Below are 19,580 nucleotides of genomic sequence, written 5' to 3' on the forward strand. Positions count from 1 at the left end.
TTCCCACTAAATGCACTGGGAAGGGCACAGGTAATGTTTTGGTATGCGCGCTTATGTATAAGGCGCACTGGGACAAATAGGGGCAGCTGGGGACCGAGTATGGACACCCGGCCACCCCCTGGCGGCTGGGGACCGAGTGTGGACAACCGGCAGCCGGGCGGCTGGAGACTGAGTATGGATACCAGGCCGGCGTCTGCCTCCACAAGCCTAAAATGCCTCATTTCAAGTGCAAGCAAGCTAGCAGTATGGTATTGCAGCCTGGGGGTGGGTGGGTGGCAGGCTGCACACTTACGCTTGCATTCCAAGAAAACAAAGCAGATGCTAACTTCTATCATCATCATCATGCTCCTCACCTTGGCACTCTCAACTCCCCTGATGGAGAAGCCAGGGCCCACCGGAGGAGTCTCTGGTTGTCTGGTGGGCTCGTCCAATGCTTCCCTAAAGCAGGCCAGGCTAAGAAAAGTGTGGGGAAGGTTCCCGGGACAAATAGTGACGGCTGGGGACTGAGTATGGAGACCTTGCCGCTGACGCAGCCATGAGGGAGTGGCCAGCTTCGGCCTCCTCCAAACTAAAAGGCCCCATTTCAAGTGCAAGCTAGCAGTATAGTATTGCAGCCTGGTTGGCTGCATATTTGCGCTTGCATTGCAAGGAATGGGGGAGGTACAATTGAACACTGCCCTTGGACAAGGACTTGTACGGGGATAGTTGCAAGTCTGCATCTTCTGATGCGGTAAGGATCACTTCTGATGGGCACACTTTTAGGCAGTGACCTGGGTGTCAGAGATGCTTCCAGGGGTCTTCCCCATGCTGTTCCCATGTCTTTTCGGCACTGTATGCATGTGTCACAGAGCACATGGCCAGATAGGGGGGTAAAATGTTAAAATTACATTTCCCGATGAATGCATTTGTCACGGTTGAAAGCAATACAAAAAGTGCAAAAACGCATAAAAAATGCTACTTGTGAACATAGCCCAAAGTGTGGAGGAGTATTTTTGTTTTTGGTTATTTATTTTACCTTATACACAAGTCTTTACCCTGGAAAGGATGTTCCTTAACATATTTCACAGGAAAACAGTTTCAGTTTAGTTTTTGAACGTTTTATTGAGTCCGTAAAAGTGGCTTAATACCTCTGACCACATTGTTGACAGCAGTGACCTGGGGGTCAGAAATGCTTCCTGGGACGATCCCCATGCTGTCCCCATGTAATTTGAGCACTGTCACTATCGTTTTGGGCACTTTTTAGGCTTTCTACAGACTGCCAGGGGTGCCGCCGCAAAAATGCTCGGGTCTCCCATAGACTAACATTGGGCTCGTTGCTCGGGTCCAGCACCCGAGTATCACGGTGAGCTCGGCCCAAGCTTCGAGCACCCGAGCATTTTAGTGCTCACTCAACACTAGTTGTCAGAAAATACTGCCATTTCTGGCCTCTATTAAAAGTTTCTTTCAGTGTGTCAGTGAAGCAATTCAGAGCAGTTTGCTGGTCAAACTACTTACCTACAGGCCAGGTATTTAAAACTCTGTTTTCTCCATCACACAGATCACATATAAGTTCACTCCAAACTCAGTCATTTGTAGTGAGCGTGGAAGATACTGTCCTCCATTTAAAATGGGCAAGGCGCGTGGCAAGGGACGGGGAACTGGACGTGATGGTAATGGTGCGTGCAGAGGCCGAGGACAAGGCCGTGGGCAAGCCGAAATTGTGACACAACAAACACCTACATCTTCCCGCCTGACCTTCCTGGCCCAATTGCTAGGGGACCGCAGCACACCACTATTGAACCCAGAGCAGTGTCAAAAGGTTGTTAGTTGGATAGCGGATAATGCTTCCAGTCACTTAGCCACCACCACCACCCTGTCTTCCACACGGTCAAGTCTCAGTAGCCGTGAGTCTGGACTGCATATTCCTCACCCTGATCCTCCTTCCTCCCACCATGCCGAGTACCCAGAGACAACTGATCCCACTCTTGGACACTCTGAAGAGCTGTTCACTTTTCCATTTATAGATTCGGGCCTCTTGCCCGGTTCACTTGAAGCGGGGCAAGAGGAGATTGCATATAGCGATGCCCAAAAATTTGAGCAGCCACGGTCACACGAAGGCAACGGTGGGAAAGTGTCACAAGAGGTGGACGATGATGAGACACAATTGCCAGAAAGTCAGGAGAAGGACCAGGGCGCGGAAGTTGAAGACGAGGTGGTGGATGATATTGTAACTGACCCAATCTGGCAGGAGGACATGCAGAGTGAGGACAGCAGCACACAGGGAGGGAGGCAGAGCACCTCAACAGGCAGGAAGAAGCAGTGTTGTGGCCGCAGACAGAAGGCAGGCAATCGTTTCCCATAACACCAACACGAAGGAAGTTGCCAGTACAACTGTTAGGTCTTCCCGAGTCTGGTTGTTTTTTAAAGACTCTGCCAATAACCCCAAAAAGGCCATTTGCACCACCTGCCAGGCCAGCATCAGCAGGGGTGGCAAAACTAGCAGCCAACCACCACCAGCATGATCAGGCACATGGCAGCAAAGCACCTGACTTTGTGGGCCGAATCCCAGGGTCCAGGAACAGTGTCTGTGGGTGGCACCATTGCTTCTTCCGCTGTTGTGCATGCAAGCCAATCCCCTGTCCATGGTACATGCGAAGACGCCTCCTGCCCTGCACCTGTCGTTGCACACTCTCAAGTAGCAGCATCTGGAAACACGTCCATGTCCTTGTCCCAGCGCAGATTTCAGTTGTCCATACCCCAGTCCTTGGAACGCAAGCGCAAATATGCAGCCAACGCCCCACAGGCCACACTGCTAAATTCTCACATTTCACGACTGCTTGCGCTCGAAATGTCGCCATTTAGGCTCATGGAGACGGAAGCATTCCGCAACCTGATGGCGGCAGCCGTCCCTCAGCATTCGGTCCCCAGCCACCACTATTTCTCCCGGTGTGCTGTCCTCGCATTACACAAGCACGTGTCCCAAAACATTAGCCGTGCTCTCAACAACGCAGTTACCGGTAAAGTCCACCTTACCATGGACATGTGGACAAATACTTGTGAGCAGGGACGGTACATCTCGCTGACGGCACACTGGGTTAACATAGTGGAAGCCGGGACCCAGTCAGACCTTGGGGCGGAACACGTCCTCCCGACGCCAAGGATCGCGGGCCCTAGGTCAATCAGGGTTTCCCCCACGGTCTGCAGCTCCTGCAGCTCATCCTCCTCACCCTCCCTCCTCCTCTTCAGCCTCCATCTCCGAAATGACCACATCAGTCACAAGCTGGAAGCACTGCAGCACTGCCTTGGCCAAGCGGCAACAGGCTGTGCTGAAGCTAATATGCTTGGGTGAAAAACCGCACAATGCTGAAGAGTTGTGGACAGCTCTGAAAGAGCAGGCAGATCTGTGGCTCACACCGCTGAACCTACAGCCAGACATGGTCGTGTGTGACAATGGCCGGAACCTAGTGGCAGCTCTGAGGCGAGGCAAGCTCACACACGTACCATGCCTGGCCCATGTGCTTAACCTCGTGGTTCAGCGGTTTCTCAAATCCTACCCAGAGCTGCCGGATCTGCTTGTTAAAGTACGCCGCCTGTGTGCCCATTTTAGAAACTCAGCTATATCTTCTGCCGCCCTTGCAGTGTTTCAGCAGCGTTTGCATCTTCTGGCTCACAGGGCAGTTGTTGAGTACCAGCATCAACAAGGCCGTCGGTATTCAGTTCAGACTGCACGCATAAGACCTCAGGACTGGACATGGATGTCAGACATATGTACCATCCTCCAAAACTTTGAGGACTCCACCAAGATGGTGAGCGGCGATGATGCCATAATTAGCATCACCATCCCACTTCTCTGTCTTCTGAAATGCTCTCTGCTCACAATCAAAGAGGATGCATTGCAGGCGGAGCACGATGAGATGGGGGACAATGAGGAAGAGGAGGAGGAGGAAGAACAGGAGCTAGTTTCATGCGCTATAGGCGGTACTACCTGCACAGCTGTCATACCGTCTGTTCAGCGTGGATGGCCAGAGGACAGAGAGGAGGAGGAGGAGGAGAGCATGGTCAGTCGTCCTCTTGGTGAGGACACGGAAGTCTTGCCTGTTAGTAGTCTGGCACGCATGGCAGAGTTTATGTTACGCTGCCTTTCCCATGACCCTCGCGTTTTCACAATTTTGGGTGACATCCATTACTGGTTGGTGACACTTCTAGACCCACTCTACAAGGAGAACTTTATATCTCTTATTCTTGAGGCGGACAGGTCTACAAAAATAGGGCTGTACTAGAAGGCCCTTGTTGCGGAACTATTAAAAAAATTCCCATCTGAAAACGCTGGCAGCAGAGGGCACACTTCGTTGGACAACCAAGGAGTACAGGCAAGAGAAACAAAACTTCAATCCAGCAGAGGCAGGGGAACACTGTCAAAGTTCTGGGAGAGTTTTCTCAGACCCTCCCATCGCACAGGCCCTGAGGCGTGGGGTACTCTCACAAGGAGTGCAAAGTTTGGGAAGATGCTGAGGTAGTACCTTGCTGACCTTACCAACGTCCTCCTTGATTCCTCTGTACCTTATAATTATTGGGTATCAAAGCTGGATACGTGGAATGAACTGGCTCTCTATGCCTTGGAGGTCCTGACCTGCCCTGCCGCCAGCGTTTTATCAGAGCGGATTTTTAGTGCCGCTGGTGGAATTATAACTGATAAGCGCATCCGCCTGTCAACTGAAAATGCTGACAGGCTGACTCTTATAAAAATGAACAAGGGCTGGATTGGGCCAGACTTCTCAACACCACCGAATGATAGCAGCGTAACATAAACTCAAATCCAGTGTCTTTTCTTGGGAGGTGTATTCTCATGCACCTTTTCACACCCACACATGGGTATACGCTTCCTGATTTTGGCTATTTGCTCTTGTCCTCCTCCTTCTCCTCATCCTCCACCACCATATCACCAGGCTGACCGTGGTCCGTGATGCAACACCCACATAATTTTTTTAAGGTTGTTTATGATGCCCGTAAAAAAAAAAATTTATACAGTATGTTCAAGTATACCCCCCAGGGGTAAATTTTTGTCAGCCCATACACTTAGTGCATGGGCATTACAAGTATAGGAGGCCCGCTCCTTTCTAATGGGAACATTTTTTTATGAGGCCCTCCTCCACGTATCTTCCAAGGGTCATTAAAGTGCCTCCAAATTTTTGGCAGCCTTTGCATTCACTGCATAGGCCAACACTATGGGAGACTCTCTCCTTTCTAATGGGAATTTTATCGTTACTGTGGCCCTGCTCTATGTGTCTTTAAATTCTTAGTGGGGTTTTTCCTAAAATTGTTCAGCTGTTGGACTCACTGCATACCCTATAACTGTATAGCAGACCCTCTCCTTTCTAATGGGAACATGTCGTACTTGTTACTGTGGCCCTGCTCTGTGTGTCTTTAAATTCTTAGTGGTGTTTTTCCTAAAACTGGTCAGCCGTTGGACTCACTGCATACCCTATAACTGTATAGCAGACTCTCTCCTTTCAAATGGGAACATGCCGTACTTGTTACTGTGGCCCTGCTCTGTGTGTCTTTAAATTTTTAGTGGGGTTTTTCCTAAAATTGGTCAGCCGTTGGACTCACTGCATACCCTATAACTGTATAGCAGACTCTCTCCTTTCTAAATGGAATTTGTCGTTACTGTGGCCCTGCTCTATTTGTCTTTAATTTCTTAGTGGTGTTTTTCCCAAATTTTGTCAGCCCTTGCAGTCACAGCATGGGCATTACCACTATAGGAGACCCGCTCCTTTATAATGGGACATTTTTTTTACTGAGACCCTCCTCTATGTCTCATCAAAGGGGTATTGGGTTGCGTCCAAATTTTTGGCAGCCCTTGCAGTCACTGGATACGCAATAACAGTATAGGAGACCCACTTGTTAATAATAAGAACAACAAAGCATAGCCGGCTGATGGCTCTCTAACAATAGCGAGGGCCGACTGCTGGCCTTTTAAGAATAGTAAGGGCCATCTGATGGCCCTATAAAAATAGGCTTTATGACTTTCAGAGTCCCTCCATCATAAATAAAATAGGATGTGTCTGATGATGTGTCACACACCACATTGCCAGATGAGGTTGTAAAATGTTAAAATGACATTTCCCGGTGAATGCATTAGTCTTAAAAAAAAAGTAAAAAAAAGCAAAACAATAGGATCTTTCTTTAGTATAAAAAACTGCGTCACCAATTTAACCTCAATGTAATTACATTGTTCAGCTCATGCACCTCCTCCTCCATCTCCGAAATGACTACATCAGTCACAAGCTGACAACTTACTTGTGGGGGAGCTCCAATGTTTGGGCACACAGGGACTCTCCAAATGCAACATGATATCCGCTAACAAATTGAGCCGACAATTTGTTAGCGGATATCATGTTGCATTTGGAGAGTCCCTGTGTGCCCAAACATTGGAGCTCCCCCACAAGTGACCCCATTTTGGAAACTAGACCCCCCAAGGCACCTATCTAGATTCATAGTGAGCACTTGGAACCCCAGGTGCTTCACAAATTGATTCATAAAAATGAAAAAGTGTTTTTTTTTTCACTTTTTCATTTTTACGAATCAATTTGTGAAGCACCTGGGGGTTCCAAGTGCTCACTATGCATCTAGATAGGTGCCTTGGGGGGTCTAGTTTCCAAAATGGGGTCACTTGTGGGGGAGCTCCAATATTTGGGCACACAGGGGCTCTCCAAACGCAACATGGCGTCTGCTAACAATTTGAGCCGATTTTCCATTCAATTTGTTAGCGGACACCATGTCGCGTTTGGAGAGCCCGTGATGTGCCTAAACAGTGGAGCTCCCCCACAAGTGTCCCCATTTTGGAAACTATACCCCTCAAGGATTTTATTAAGGTGTATAGTGAACATTTTGAACCCAGAGGTACGGCACAGAATTTGTTTACATTAGGTCATCATATTGAATAAGTTGTCATTATTCTTGAGCGCAAGTGCTCGCTACTTGAGTTTGCATCGGGTACTCAGGTATGCACCATGTACAGCGTGTGCTCGAGTGACATGCTCGAGTCCCTGCTCCGCATGTTTCACGGTTATTAGACACCCAAAAAAAAACATGCGGGATCGCTCGTGCATGGCAGGCAATCCCCGTAAAGTTTTTTGGCCGCGAAGCATATGGGGCAGAGACTCGAGCATGTCACTCAAATACCCACGATACTCAATGCATACCAGAGCACCCGATGCAAACTCAAGTAGCGAGCACTTGCTCTCAACACTAGTCGCCATATCGTCATCTTTTTTTCTTACTTTTGAAAAAAATCCCAACCCCAGCCCTAGCCCTAGCACAACCCTAGCCCTAGCACAACCCTAGCCCTAGCACAACCCTAGCCCTAGCACAACCCTAGCCCCAGCACAACCCTAGCCCCAGCACAACCCTAGCCCCAGCACAACCCTAGCCCCAGCACAACCCTAGCCCCAAACCCAGCCCTAACCCTAGCCCAATCCTAACCCAAGAGTTTATTTTTGACGCCGTTCCTTGTGCGGTATAAGTGATTAGACGACTTTATTCTTCGGGTCGGTGTGATTACAGCAATGCCAGAATCATATGGGGTTTTTATGACTGACAGCTGTCACACACTAAAAGACGCTTTTTTTTCTAAAATCTAGTTTTTGCATCGCCATATTTTGAGAGCTATAATTTTTCCAGATTTTGGCAGACAGTCATGTGATGGCTCGTTTTTTGCGGGATGACTTGACGTTGTTATTGGTGCCATTTTCAGGCACGTGACATTTTTTGATCGCTTTCTATTCCGATTTTTGGGAGGCAGAATAAACAAAAACCAACAATTCAGGAATTGTTTTTTTTTTTATTCTGTTCCGCGTGTGGTAAAATTGATGAGGTAGCTTTATTCTTCGGGTCAGTACGTTTACAGCGGTACCACATTTGTATCATTTTTCTATGTTTTGGCGCTTATACACAATAAAAGCTATTTTATAGAAAAAAATATTTTTTAGCATCGCTTTATTCTGAGAGCTATAACTTTTTTATTTTTCGGCTGATGGACCTGTATGGCAGCTTGTTTTTTGCGGGACGAGATGACGTTTTCAGCGGTATCATTTTTATTTATATGCGTCTTTTTGATTGCGTGTTATTCCACTTTTTGTTTGGCAGTATGGTGATAAAGCATTGTTTTTTGCTTCGTTTTTTTTTTTTTTTTTTTACTGTGTTCACTGAAGGGGTTAACTAGTGGGACAGTTTTATAGGTCAGGTTGTTCCGGACGCGGCGATGCCAAATATGTGTACATTTATTGTTTTTTTTTTTATAATAATATTTATTAATGGGTACATTATATTTTTATTTTTGGTGTATTATTTTTTTTATTTTTTTATAATATTTTTGCACATTTTTTTTTTTTTTCCACTTTCACACAGTTTATACACGTTATTACTTTGTCCCACTCTGGGACTTTCACTTTTTTTTTTCTGATCGCCTGCATGGCACAGGAATGAAGCACCATCCCTATGCCATGAAGGCTGTCAGAAGTGCACAGTGTGAAGATTGCTTGGAGATGCACTGTGCATGCCCAAGCAATCTTCCTGCTCTCTGGTGACCCGGATGTTGTCATGACGACATCGGGTCGTCATGGCAACACCCGGGAAGCCTTTGCAGACTGCGCTGGAAGCCGGAAGAGGAGGTGAGTATCGCCGATCACCTCCCCTTGCCCCCGCAATGCCGCGATCGACTTCGATCGCAGCATCGCGGGGGTTAATGTGCTGGGAGCGGTGCAGGACCGCTCCCTGCACATAGTACCGGGTGTCAGCTGTGACAATCAGCTGACACCCGGCGGCGATCGCGCCCGCACAGCCTGTGTGCGCGCGCGATCGCCATGACGTACTAATACGGGTCTGGCTCTTAAGTCCCAGGGCACAGACGCGTATTAGTACGTTAGATGTTATTAAGGGGTTAAAGTAGGATGACATTTTTCATTTTCTTTACATTGCAGTCGTTGTTCATTAGCGTGGGTGGTATCTAGTATGTAAAGTTGTGCAAATTTAGGTGGTTCTTTGTCAGCTGGATGTAGTGTGCCTGTTCGATGATAGATCTGTCCATGAATTCAAAAACAGTATGGGCTCTATCCAGGAGGTGGTGAAACACTTGCTCCCATGGACACAAAAGCAAAAGAACTGTTGATAGAGCTAATATTGTCCATAAAATGTTTTCTGTATTCATGTTCTCCTGTCATCAACATTGTCAACACATGGGGATACTGTATTATGGGTAAATGTACTTTACCCTTCTGACAGCACTGGGTAAACTTTTTATCCAGAGGCATCTCATTTGCAAAATGCAAAGCTTGGCAATATTCACAAACATGGGTCAGGTCATCGCAGCTGTGTTCTTTAATACTATTTTCATCCTGAGTAAAATGTTGTTGTTGTAGTAGTAGTGGAGTACTTAAAGAGTCAATGGATCTTGTTTGTCGCCAAACGTTGATTAGTCGTTTGTTTTGTAGTTGCAGTACTGTAAGCGTTTGTGTTTCAGCTTGTGGCTGCACAGATTATGGTGCTGTATAGTGCAACACTGGCATTGATATGGCAAGTGGAGATAGTTGCCGAGAGGTCATAGACTTTACAGTGGTAGAATCTGTGGTGTGGTGTTCAGATTGTGATGCATCATCTTGTGATAGTGGTAGAAATTTAGAGGCAAAGTGTGTATTCTTGCAGCATTTTTTTTGCAAATAGCCAATCTATTAGCTTTAGAGTGAGGCGACTCCTGAGTGAGACGTCTACGTTGATATGCATTGTCTCTGTCCATACAATGACGTTTTTGTTCAGGAGTCTCATTAGCACGGTGTTGTTGTTGACGTAGTGCCTGGGCCTTTTTTATTTCATCTTGATTTTTGTATTTTTTATGAGAAGCCGTGTTTGGTAGTTGGAATAGTGTGAGGGTTTGTGTTTCAGCTTCTGCCTGCAGAGAGTATGGTTCAGGATTGTGTAACAGTGGCATTGATGTGGCTAGTGGAGATAGTTGCCGAGAGGTCATAGACTTTGAAGTAGTACAATCTGTGGTGTGGTGTTCAGATTGTGATGCGTCACCTTGTGATTGTGGTAGAGATGTTGGGACAGAATGTGTATTGTGGCAGCGTTTTTGTTTGGAAATTGCCAATCTAATAGCTTTAGAGCGAGGTGACTCCTGAGCCAGACGTCTACGTTTACTTGAATTGTTTTTTGTCCAGACGATGGCGTTTTTGTTCAGGAGTCTCATTAGCGCGGCGTTGTTGTTGACGTAGAACGCGAGCCTTATTTTTTTCAAGTTCATTTTTGTATATTTTGGAGCAGCCATGTTGGCAGTGGTGCGGAAGTCCAGGAGCACTGATATGCAGAGAGTATACAGGTATACAGGTGCCGTAGAAATAGCCGCTGAATAGTAGAGTCCTCTCTCCAGAAAGTACTTGTGTACATCAGAGAGTATACAGGTATACAGGTGCTGTAGAAATAGTCGCTGAATAGTAGAATCCTCTCTCCAGAAAGTACTGTGTACCTCAGAGAATATACAGGTGCCGTAGAAATAGCCGCTGAATAGTAGAGTCCTCTCTCCAGAAAGTACTGTGCACCTCAGAGAGTATACATGTATACAGGTGCCATAGAAATAGCCGCTGAATAGTAGAGTCCTCTCTCCAGAAAGTACTTGTGTACCTCAGAGAGTATACAGGTATACAGGTGCCATAGAAATAGCAGCTGAATAGTAGAGTCCTCTCTCCAGAAAGTACTGTGTACTTCAGAGAGTATATAGGTGCCGTAGAAATAGCCACTGAATACTACAGTCCTCTCTCCAGAAAGTACTGTGTACCTCAGAGAGTATACAGGTATACAGGTGCCGTAGAAATAGCCACTGAATACTACAGTCCTCTCTCCAGAAAGTACTGTGTACCTCAAAGAGTATACAGGTATACAGGTGCCGTAGAAATAGGCACTGAATAGTACAGTCCTCTCTCCAGAAAGTACTGTGTACCTCAGAGAGTATACTGGTGCCGTAGAAATAGCTGCTGAATACTACAGTCCTCTCTCCAGAAAGTACTGTGTACCTCAGAGAGTATACATGTATACAAGTGCCTCAAACTGCATCAACGTGAGGTAATGCGAAAGTGTTTTTCGCTGTGACGTCGCCGCTATTGCTGTTGCGGTGACGTGACCGCTTGTCACCATGGCAGCCGTGTCCAGCAGGCACCGCTGATCTCCCGACGGTGTGGCCGCAGGAGATGTAAACACAGCCATGTTTAAATCTCCCGCGCCCACACTGCCGGGAGATCGGCACTACCGCCAACAGCTGATAGATCGGCAAACCGGCGGTGGGCGACCAATCACATCAGCTGCTAGCGGTATTCAAATCTGGCGCCAATACCGCTAGCAGCTGATTGGTCGCCAGCCTTGGCGGGAGATTCAAATCCCGCGCGGCACGCTCATTGGCTCAGCCGGCAGGCGGCTCAGCCAATGAGCAGTGCCGCATGGGATTGAAATCCCCCACCAAAGCCGCACGGCACCGCTCATTGGCTCAGCCGGCGGCAGCTCAGCCAATGAGTCATGCCGCGCGGCTTTGGCGGGGGATTTGAATCCCACGCGGCACCGCTCATTGGCTGAGCTGCCGCCGGCTGAGCCAATGAGCGGTGCCGTGCGGGATTTGAATCTCCCGCCAAGGCTGGCGACCAATCAGCTGCCAGCGGTATGGGCGCCAGATTTGAATACCGCTAGCAGCTGATAGATCGACAACCCGGCGACGGGTGACCAATCAGCTGTTGGCGGTATTGCCAATCTCCCTGCGCTCAGCCAATGAGCGGTGCGGGATTCAAATCCCCCGCCCCGCTGGCTGAGCCAATGAGTGGTGCCGCGCGAGATTTGAATTCCCCGCCAAAGCCATGCGGCCAGGGGTGGCTCAGCCAATGAGCGGTGCCGCGCGGCTTTGGCGGGGGATTTGAATCCCACGACGCTCAAAGCCGGGCAGCACTGCTCATTGACTGAGCTGCTGCTGGCTGAGCCAATGACTGGCGTGGGATTCAAATCCCCCGCCAAAGTCACGCAGCACCGCTCATTGCCTGAGCCGCCGGCTGAGTCAATGAGCGGCGCGGGATTCAAATCCCCCGCCAAAGCCGTGCGGCACCACTCATTGGCTGATCCGCCCACTGGCTGAGGCTTGGTGGGGGATTCAAATCCCGCGCGGCACCGCTCATTGGCTCAGCCGGAGGGACAGGGGATTTAAATCCCGTGCTGCTCAATGAATGGTGCCGTGCGGCTTGGCAGGGGATATGAATCCCGGCCGCCATATCGGAATACCCATAACTTGGGTGTTCCAATATGGCAGCTGGCGCCGCTCCTCTCCCGGCTACATCGACACTGACCTCCGACACTGGAATAGCGGTGCCGTTTTTGTCATTCGTGGAGGCTCAGTTCGTCTGCTACGGTGGATTGTGGGATAGCGACACAATCTCCGGAAGCTGCCGCGGTGGATTGTGGGATAGCGACACAATGGCCGGAAGCTGTGACAGAGCCGATTGGCAATTATATATTAGATGTCCATTGGTATGGAAGGAAGTGGTCCCAACAAAGCCCCCGACACGTGTTTTGAGTGTTGGTTTGTTGCTTTTTCAAGGGGAGATACACTATCCCATGATGGACAAGGACCTTTATAAGGGCTGGACCAATCAGTCACGTGGCATCCCATGTGACCTCAGGTCCAACGCCGGGAGCTGTGTTTTGCCCACCCAGGCTGCAGAATCACTTGGAAACGCCCATGGCAATCAAGGAATGAGGCCGTGCGCAGGAGCACAAGGGAACTTGCCGAGGCTCCCGACGATGCGCCGCGGACACCAAGATGCCGGTAGCGTGTCCAGCGAGCACGGGAGACTGGGCAGGCACGCGCACCACAGAGGGGAGAACAGAAGGTAAGAAAATGGAGAAACTTTGCACTTGGATGCTAACAATAATCCCCCAAGGGGCGGAAAAGGACCCCATTAGATGAGGTAATATGTTCAAAGGTAGATATAACTCCAATGTATCTTCAATCATGGGTCATCAGTATGGTCAAGGTCAAGTTAATAATCCATAATTCAGCCACAACAGAGGGGATAAGGAGCACCAATCCTCCAGGACTTCCGTTCTCCCAAACTTATAGAGGTCCGGCAATTAGAGGGTAGCCAAAAATGAGGGTGAATCCCAGACAAAGCATATATAGGAACGAGAACCAATTAATAATTACAAATAGCAAAAAGAAAAAATTTATTAAAAACGAGGTAATACAGGTAAAAATAACATAAAAACAGTACCTGATGTCACAGGATAACAATATTTCGTGCAAGGGTGAACAAGAGAACCCGTACATATAATCAATTAGGGATGGATAGAAGATGTTGATCACAGAAATGAGGAAAAACTGCAGGACTCATTAAGGCCTGCTGAGGACATCATGCCCAGCGCGACAATCCATTTGGACTCGCACTGGACAAGAAGCGTTGTGACATTCCCACCTGTAATGCCCATGTGTATAATATCAATTCCCCTTACTGAGAGTGATTTAGCATCACAGTCATGACAATCACGGAAATGACAGGGGATTGTTTTTAATGTTATAGGGTCCTATACCTTTTGGGCTGCAATAATATCTCGCACATGTTGGCGGACCCTCACCCTAAATTCTCTGGAGGTGAGTCCCACGTATATGAAGTTGTATCCACAAGTAGCATAATAGATGACATTTTCACTTCCACATGTGATACTTTGTTGGATTTTCAATTCTTTTTTCCTATCTGTCATGTGGAAGGTATTGCTATGTATTATATTTGTGCATGCAAGACAATGCTCACAGGGGAAGCAGCCGGGGACAGGCACACTCAACCCAAAGGAATTGGTTTTGGGTGACACATAGTGGCTTTTCATCAGGAGATCTTTTAAGTTCTTTGAGCTCCTGGTGGGTCATTGCAGGAACACAACCGAATATAGAACCCAGGGTCGGTTCAGTGGTTAGAATGGACCAGTATTTGGTAAGAATCAACCTCATACTGGACCATTCATGATTATAGTCCGCTATGAACCAGATTTTTTGATCCTCTATTTCACGCTCCCTTCTGGCATTTGCATAGAGCAGTTGCTTATTGTACCCCCACTTAATCTTCCGTCGACTATAGCCCCTTTCTGTAACTCTGGTTTCAAGTTCCTTGGCCTTGATTTCGAATTGTCGATCAGAGGAACAGATCCACCTCACTCTGTCCGACTGGGACGGCCCTAATGGTGGCCTGATCATGGGCAGAGTCAGCATGCAACAAAGAGTTGACCCCTGTTTACTTCCTGAATACGTCCATCGGGACCATGGAATGTGCATCCACCTCCAGAAAGACGTCCAGGAAGTCAATCTTGGCAGGATGAAACATACAGTACGTAAGATGGATGTTAAGATTATTCACATTTGACTCGCCAATGAACCTCTCAAGCTGCTGAGTCGTTCCATGCCACAAAAACAAAATATCATCTATATAGCGATACCAGCACAGCCCATGGTCGGAGGCCCACGCACCCGTCTTGCCAAAGAGGGATCTCTCCTAGGAATCCAGGAAGAGATTGGCGTAAGCGGGTGTGCAGGCCACACCCATGCCTGTGACGCCCAGGTCGGAGGCCACCAAGAAGAGGCGGACCGCATCAAGGCCATCAAGGTGGCGGATGGAGGTGTACAATGATTCAACATCTGCCACCACCAGCAAAGTATTTTCGTCCACAAGGGTGCCGTCAACCCTGGTAAGGGTGTCCGTCGTGTCCCTGGTGTAAGACGGTAGATGTTCAACTAAAGGTTTTAAATAAAAATCAATGAACTTACAAATCAGCTCACATGAGCCATCATTACCGGACACGATCGAGCGCCCCGGTGGGTTGACGGCGTCCTTGTGTATTTTGGGTAATAAATAAAAGGTCGGGGTCTTGTGAAATCTTACAGACAGGCCCTCAAGGAGGAACTACTCTTCAAATTCCCTACCAAGTATGCTCTGGAGCTGGCAGAAGAAGGAGGCCTGGGGATTATATGACAGTTTAGCATACGTGTCTCTATCTCTTAAGTGGCGGAGAGCTTTTTTCTCATACAGTGAACACTGCTACACCACTATGTTCCCCACCTTGTCCGCAGCCTTGTACACTACATCTGTATAAGATTGGAGTTGCTGAATAGCACGTCTCTGAATATGTGTTAGATTATCTTTTTTACGGCGAATAGGAAGTTGCTTAAACTCCGCCAGCAGCCTAGTGAAAATTTCAATGGCTGGGCACAGGGACGAGAGGGGAAACCTTGTGGACTTTGGAAGGATATTTGGTGGAAACACACCTTGTGGTCTCGATGTTTGTTCACTGAGAAGGTCCTCCAGCACTTGTAAAGCCGCTCTCTCCTCCGGATTCCACTCTCCATGGCAAGACACAGGTGCTGCTATTTTGCTGCTGTTTTGACCTATCTTTGAGCACTTGGTACTTTACACATGTGTGCAGGATGTCCTATTCCCTCATATTTTGTCCTGTTTTTATACTAATTTCTCTTTTGTCTGACCTAGCATGGGTTTTGTATAATAAAATTTTTTGTATTAATTTTGTACATCGTGTACTCCATTTTCTCCTTGTTTGTCAATAAATATCTAAGCAAAGTGGATGAGATTCCATGAAATCTTCGCCCTCTTTGAGTCTAAAGACGCTGCTGAACTCTGTGGTTTTGGTGCTTTTTCCTCTATAGGCTTCTATGTGGATCCTGGAAAAAACGCATGGAAAAAAAATCACTGTTATATCTTTAAGTGTAGAATAAAAGCTTCTTTGTACTATTAAAAAGCATTAAAAACTCTGCTTCATATATGCACCAAAATCGCATCAAATAAGGGGCAAAAAGAATAAAAGAAATGCAGTAAACATACAATAATCAAAGAAGATTGTTATTGCGTCGTGTGGTGCGGACACCTGCAGAAAACGTGTAGAAAAAAAGCAGTAGAAAAAATGCAGCATTTATGCTACATCTGAACACAGTCTCAGCATTACACTTTTATTACATTTTTTCATGGGTTTAATAGAAAAAAAATATCAATCACATTTTTTATGCCATTTCCTGATGCCAGTAAATAATCTGATTGCTGTGTTGTCTGTGTTGTGCGGGTGGTTACGATTACAGGGACACCAAATATGTCCACATTATTTTCTGATTTGTGATGTTTATTATTGTTAGTAAAGCAAATTAAAACTGATATTATTGTAATTGTTTTTCATTATATTTTAGGTATTTTATAGTAAGAAAAAATATCTGTTATTCTCCCTCTGGAATCCAGGCAAATAGAAATACACTGTATAACGTATCAGTACAATCTGCCTGTGGAGTCAGAGCCTGCAATACAGATCAAGTACACAAAATTCTTCCCATTCCATAATTAGTCTGTGGTTCAATAGCTTTAGCTCCTGCCTGTAATGTTGAAGGCGGTGAGTTCGAGGAACAAAACAAATTGACTTTTCCTTCACCTCAGTATATAAGTATGGAAAAATACATTGCTGTGTACAATGTACATGTATAATCTGCCTCAGGGTACTTTGCCTGCAACAGAGGTCAAGATTACCAAAATCTCTTATGTTTATCATTATGGGCTATGGCTCACACTTAGATCTGCTGCGTCAGAAAATGGAGACGCGAGTTTGAGTCCCAGGGATAATGGATCACAGGAGAAGAAGGGTGAATATGTAATTTAATTTATGCACTGAGAAGAGAGAAGCGGCATCACCCCCCCACACACACACACACACACACAGAGGAGGTGCCACAGAGCGATGGCGTCCACAGTCGGTCGGGTGAATGTTAGAAGCCAGGAGAAAAGCTCTGACAGCCCCTCTGAATCTGGGACAGTTGGGAGCTATGTATATTGCTGCCTCATAATATGCATATTATACTTCACATTACTACATTAACAGTACATAGTTCACATTTCACATGACACTATATAAATATATATATATATATATATATATATACAGTACAGACCAAAAGTTTGGACACACCTTCTCATTAAAAGATTTTTCTGTATTTTCATGACTATGAAAATTGTACATTCACACTGAAGGCATCAAAACTATGAATTAACACATGTGGAATTATATACTTAACAAAAAAGTGTGAAACAACTGAAAATATGTCTTATATTCTAGGTTCTTCAAAGTAGCCACCTTTTGCTTTGATGACTGCTTTGCACACTCTTGGCATTCTCTTGATGAGCTTCAAGAGGTAGTGACCGAAAATGGTTTTCACTTCACAGGTGTGCCCTGTCAGGTTTAATAAGTGGGATTTCTTGCCTTATAAATGGGGTTGGGACCATCAGTTGTGTTGTGTAGAAGTCTGGTGGATACACAGCTGATAGTCCTACTGAATAGACTGTTAGCTGCTTTTTTCTTGCCATAATACAAATTCTAAGTAAAGAAAAACGAGTGGCCATCATTACTTTAAGAAATGAAGGTCAGTCAGTCCGAAAAATTGGGAAACTTTGAAAGTTTCTCCAAGTGCAGTTGCAAAAACCATCAAGCGCTACAAAGAAACTGGCTCACATGAGGACAGACCCAGGAAAGGAAGACCAAGCGTCACCTCTGCTTCTGAGGATAAGTTTATCCGAGTCACCACCCTCAGAAAAAGCAGGTTAACAGCAGCTCAGATTAGAGACCAGGTCAATGCCACACAGAGTTCTAGCAGCAGACACATCTCTACAACAACTGTTAAGAGGAGACTTTGTGCAGCAGGCCTTCATGGTAAAATAGCTGCTAGGAAACCACTGCTAAGGACAGGCAACAAGCAGAAGAGACTTGCTTGGGCTAAAGAACACAAGGAATGGACAGTAGACCAGTGGAAATCTGTGCTTTGGTCTGATGAGTCCAAATTTAAGATCTTTGGTTCCAACCACCGTGTCTTTGTGCAACGCATAAAAGGTGAAAGGATGGACTCTACACGCCTGGTTCCCACCCTGAAGCATGGAGGAGGAGGTGTGATGGTGTGGGGGTGCTTTGCTGGTGACACTGTTGGGGATTTATTAAAAATTGAAGGCATACTGAACCAGCATGGCTACAACAGCATCTTGCAGCGACATGCTATTCCATCCGGTTTGCGTTTAGTTGGACCATCATTTATTTTTCAACAGGACAATGACCCCAAACACACCTCCAGGCTGTGTAAGGGCTATTTGACCAAGAAGGAGAGTGATGGGGTGCTACGCCAGATGACCTGGCCTCCACAGTCACCAGACCTGAACCCAATCGAGATGATTTGGGGTGAGCTGGACAGCAGAGTGAAGGCAATAGGGCCAACAGGTGCTAAGCATCTCTGGGAACTCCTTCAAGATTGTTGGAAGACCATTTCCGGTGACTACCTCTTAAAGCTCATCAAGAGAATGCCAAGAGTGTGCAAAGCAGTCATCAAAGCAAAAGGTGGCTACTTTGAAGAACCTAGAATATAACACTTTTTTGTTAAGTATATAATTCCACATGTGTTAATTCAGAGTTTTGATGCCTTCAGTGTGAATGTACAATTTTCAAAGTCATGAAAATACAGAAAAATCTTTAAATGAGAAGGTGTGTCCAAACTTTTGGTCTGTACGGTATATGTGTCACCCCAGGCCTGGATGCCACAAACTTGTAAGGCTGTGTCTTAGAGCAGGAGGGAGGTTCTCTGGTCATGGACCATTTGCATGCCGCACCTCCTGTCCCAGGCCAGTAGGGGGAGCAGGCTGCCCCTATAAAAAACTGGTACTGAGGGCAGGGTTAGGGAGACCAGGACCCGCTTCTGAAGTATCCAGAAGGGTTCCCAGAAGCAGAGGGACAGGTCAGCCGCAGCTGAGGAGTCCAGGAGGCAAAGTAGGAGCAGAAAGCCAGGGACAGAGGCGACGAGAGCCGGTCCTGGCAGAGAGAAACCACATACCGGACACTAGGGTCCAAGGCTGTCAGGATTGCAAGTCCTGCAGCAGATCATCAACCCGCAAGGGATTTCAGGTCACTTGGCCAAGAAGCCTGGAGATTCCGCCACACAGAGGGACCGGTACAGCATGGAGAAGCTACAGGTACCTAAGGCCCGAGTCGCAAGCCATGCAGGCGTAGTACACGGCAAGCTCAGGGACGTTGTCTATTATACCACTAAAGGGGGGAGATAGTCAGCAAAGGCAGAGAGAGAACGGTAGGCCTACCTACTCACCCTGACCAGCGGAGCTCGCCTGAATGCCCTCAGACACCCAGGTCCATTCCTACCCTGTACTCCTGTTGGGTCTAAGATAAGATCAGTAAAAGACCCTGAACTACATTATTGGACTCTGTGTGGTTACTGCTGCGCCTGCACCATCACCCCCAGCATCCTATCACACTGCCCTGAGGCTACACTCCTCCCGTGGGGAGTTGTACCATTCCCTGCTGCATCCCCAACACCAGCCTGAGCGGTCTGCCTTGCAGCAGCGGTCCTCCCTGACTGCAATCCACGGGTGGCGTAGTCGGACATTATCAACAGCACATAGCAGACTACCATTGGTCTGACCACCCTGAGCTACGGAACCGGGTTGCCACTACTACCTCCATCGTTCCCCTATTGCCCGGATCCGAGTGCC

The sequence above is a fragment of the Phyllobates terribilis genome, unplaced genomic scaffold (genome assembly GCF_046119375.1).
Source record: "Phyllobates terribilis strain yellow unplaced genomic scaffold, ASM4611937v1 Scaffold_1__5_contigs__length_1240528914, whole genome shotgun sequence".
Lineage (NCBI taxonomy): Eukaryota > Metazoa > Chordata > Amphibia > Anura > Dendrobatidae > Phyllobates > Phyllobates terribilis.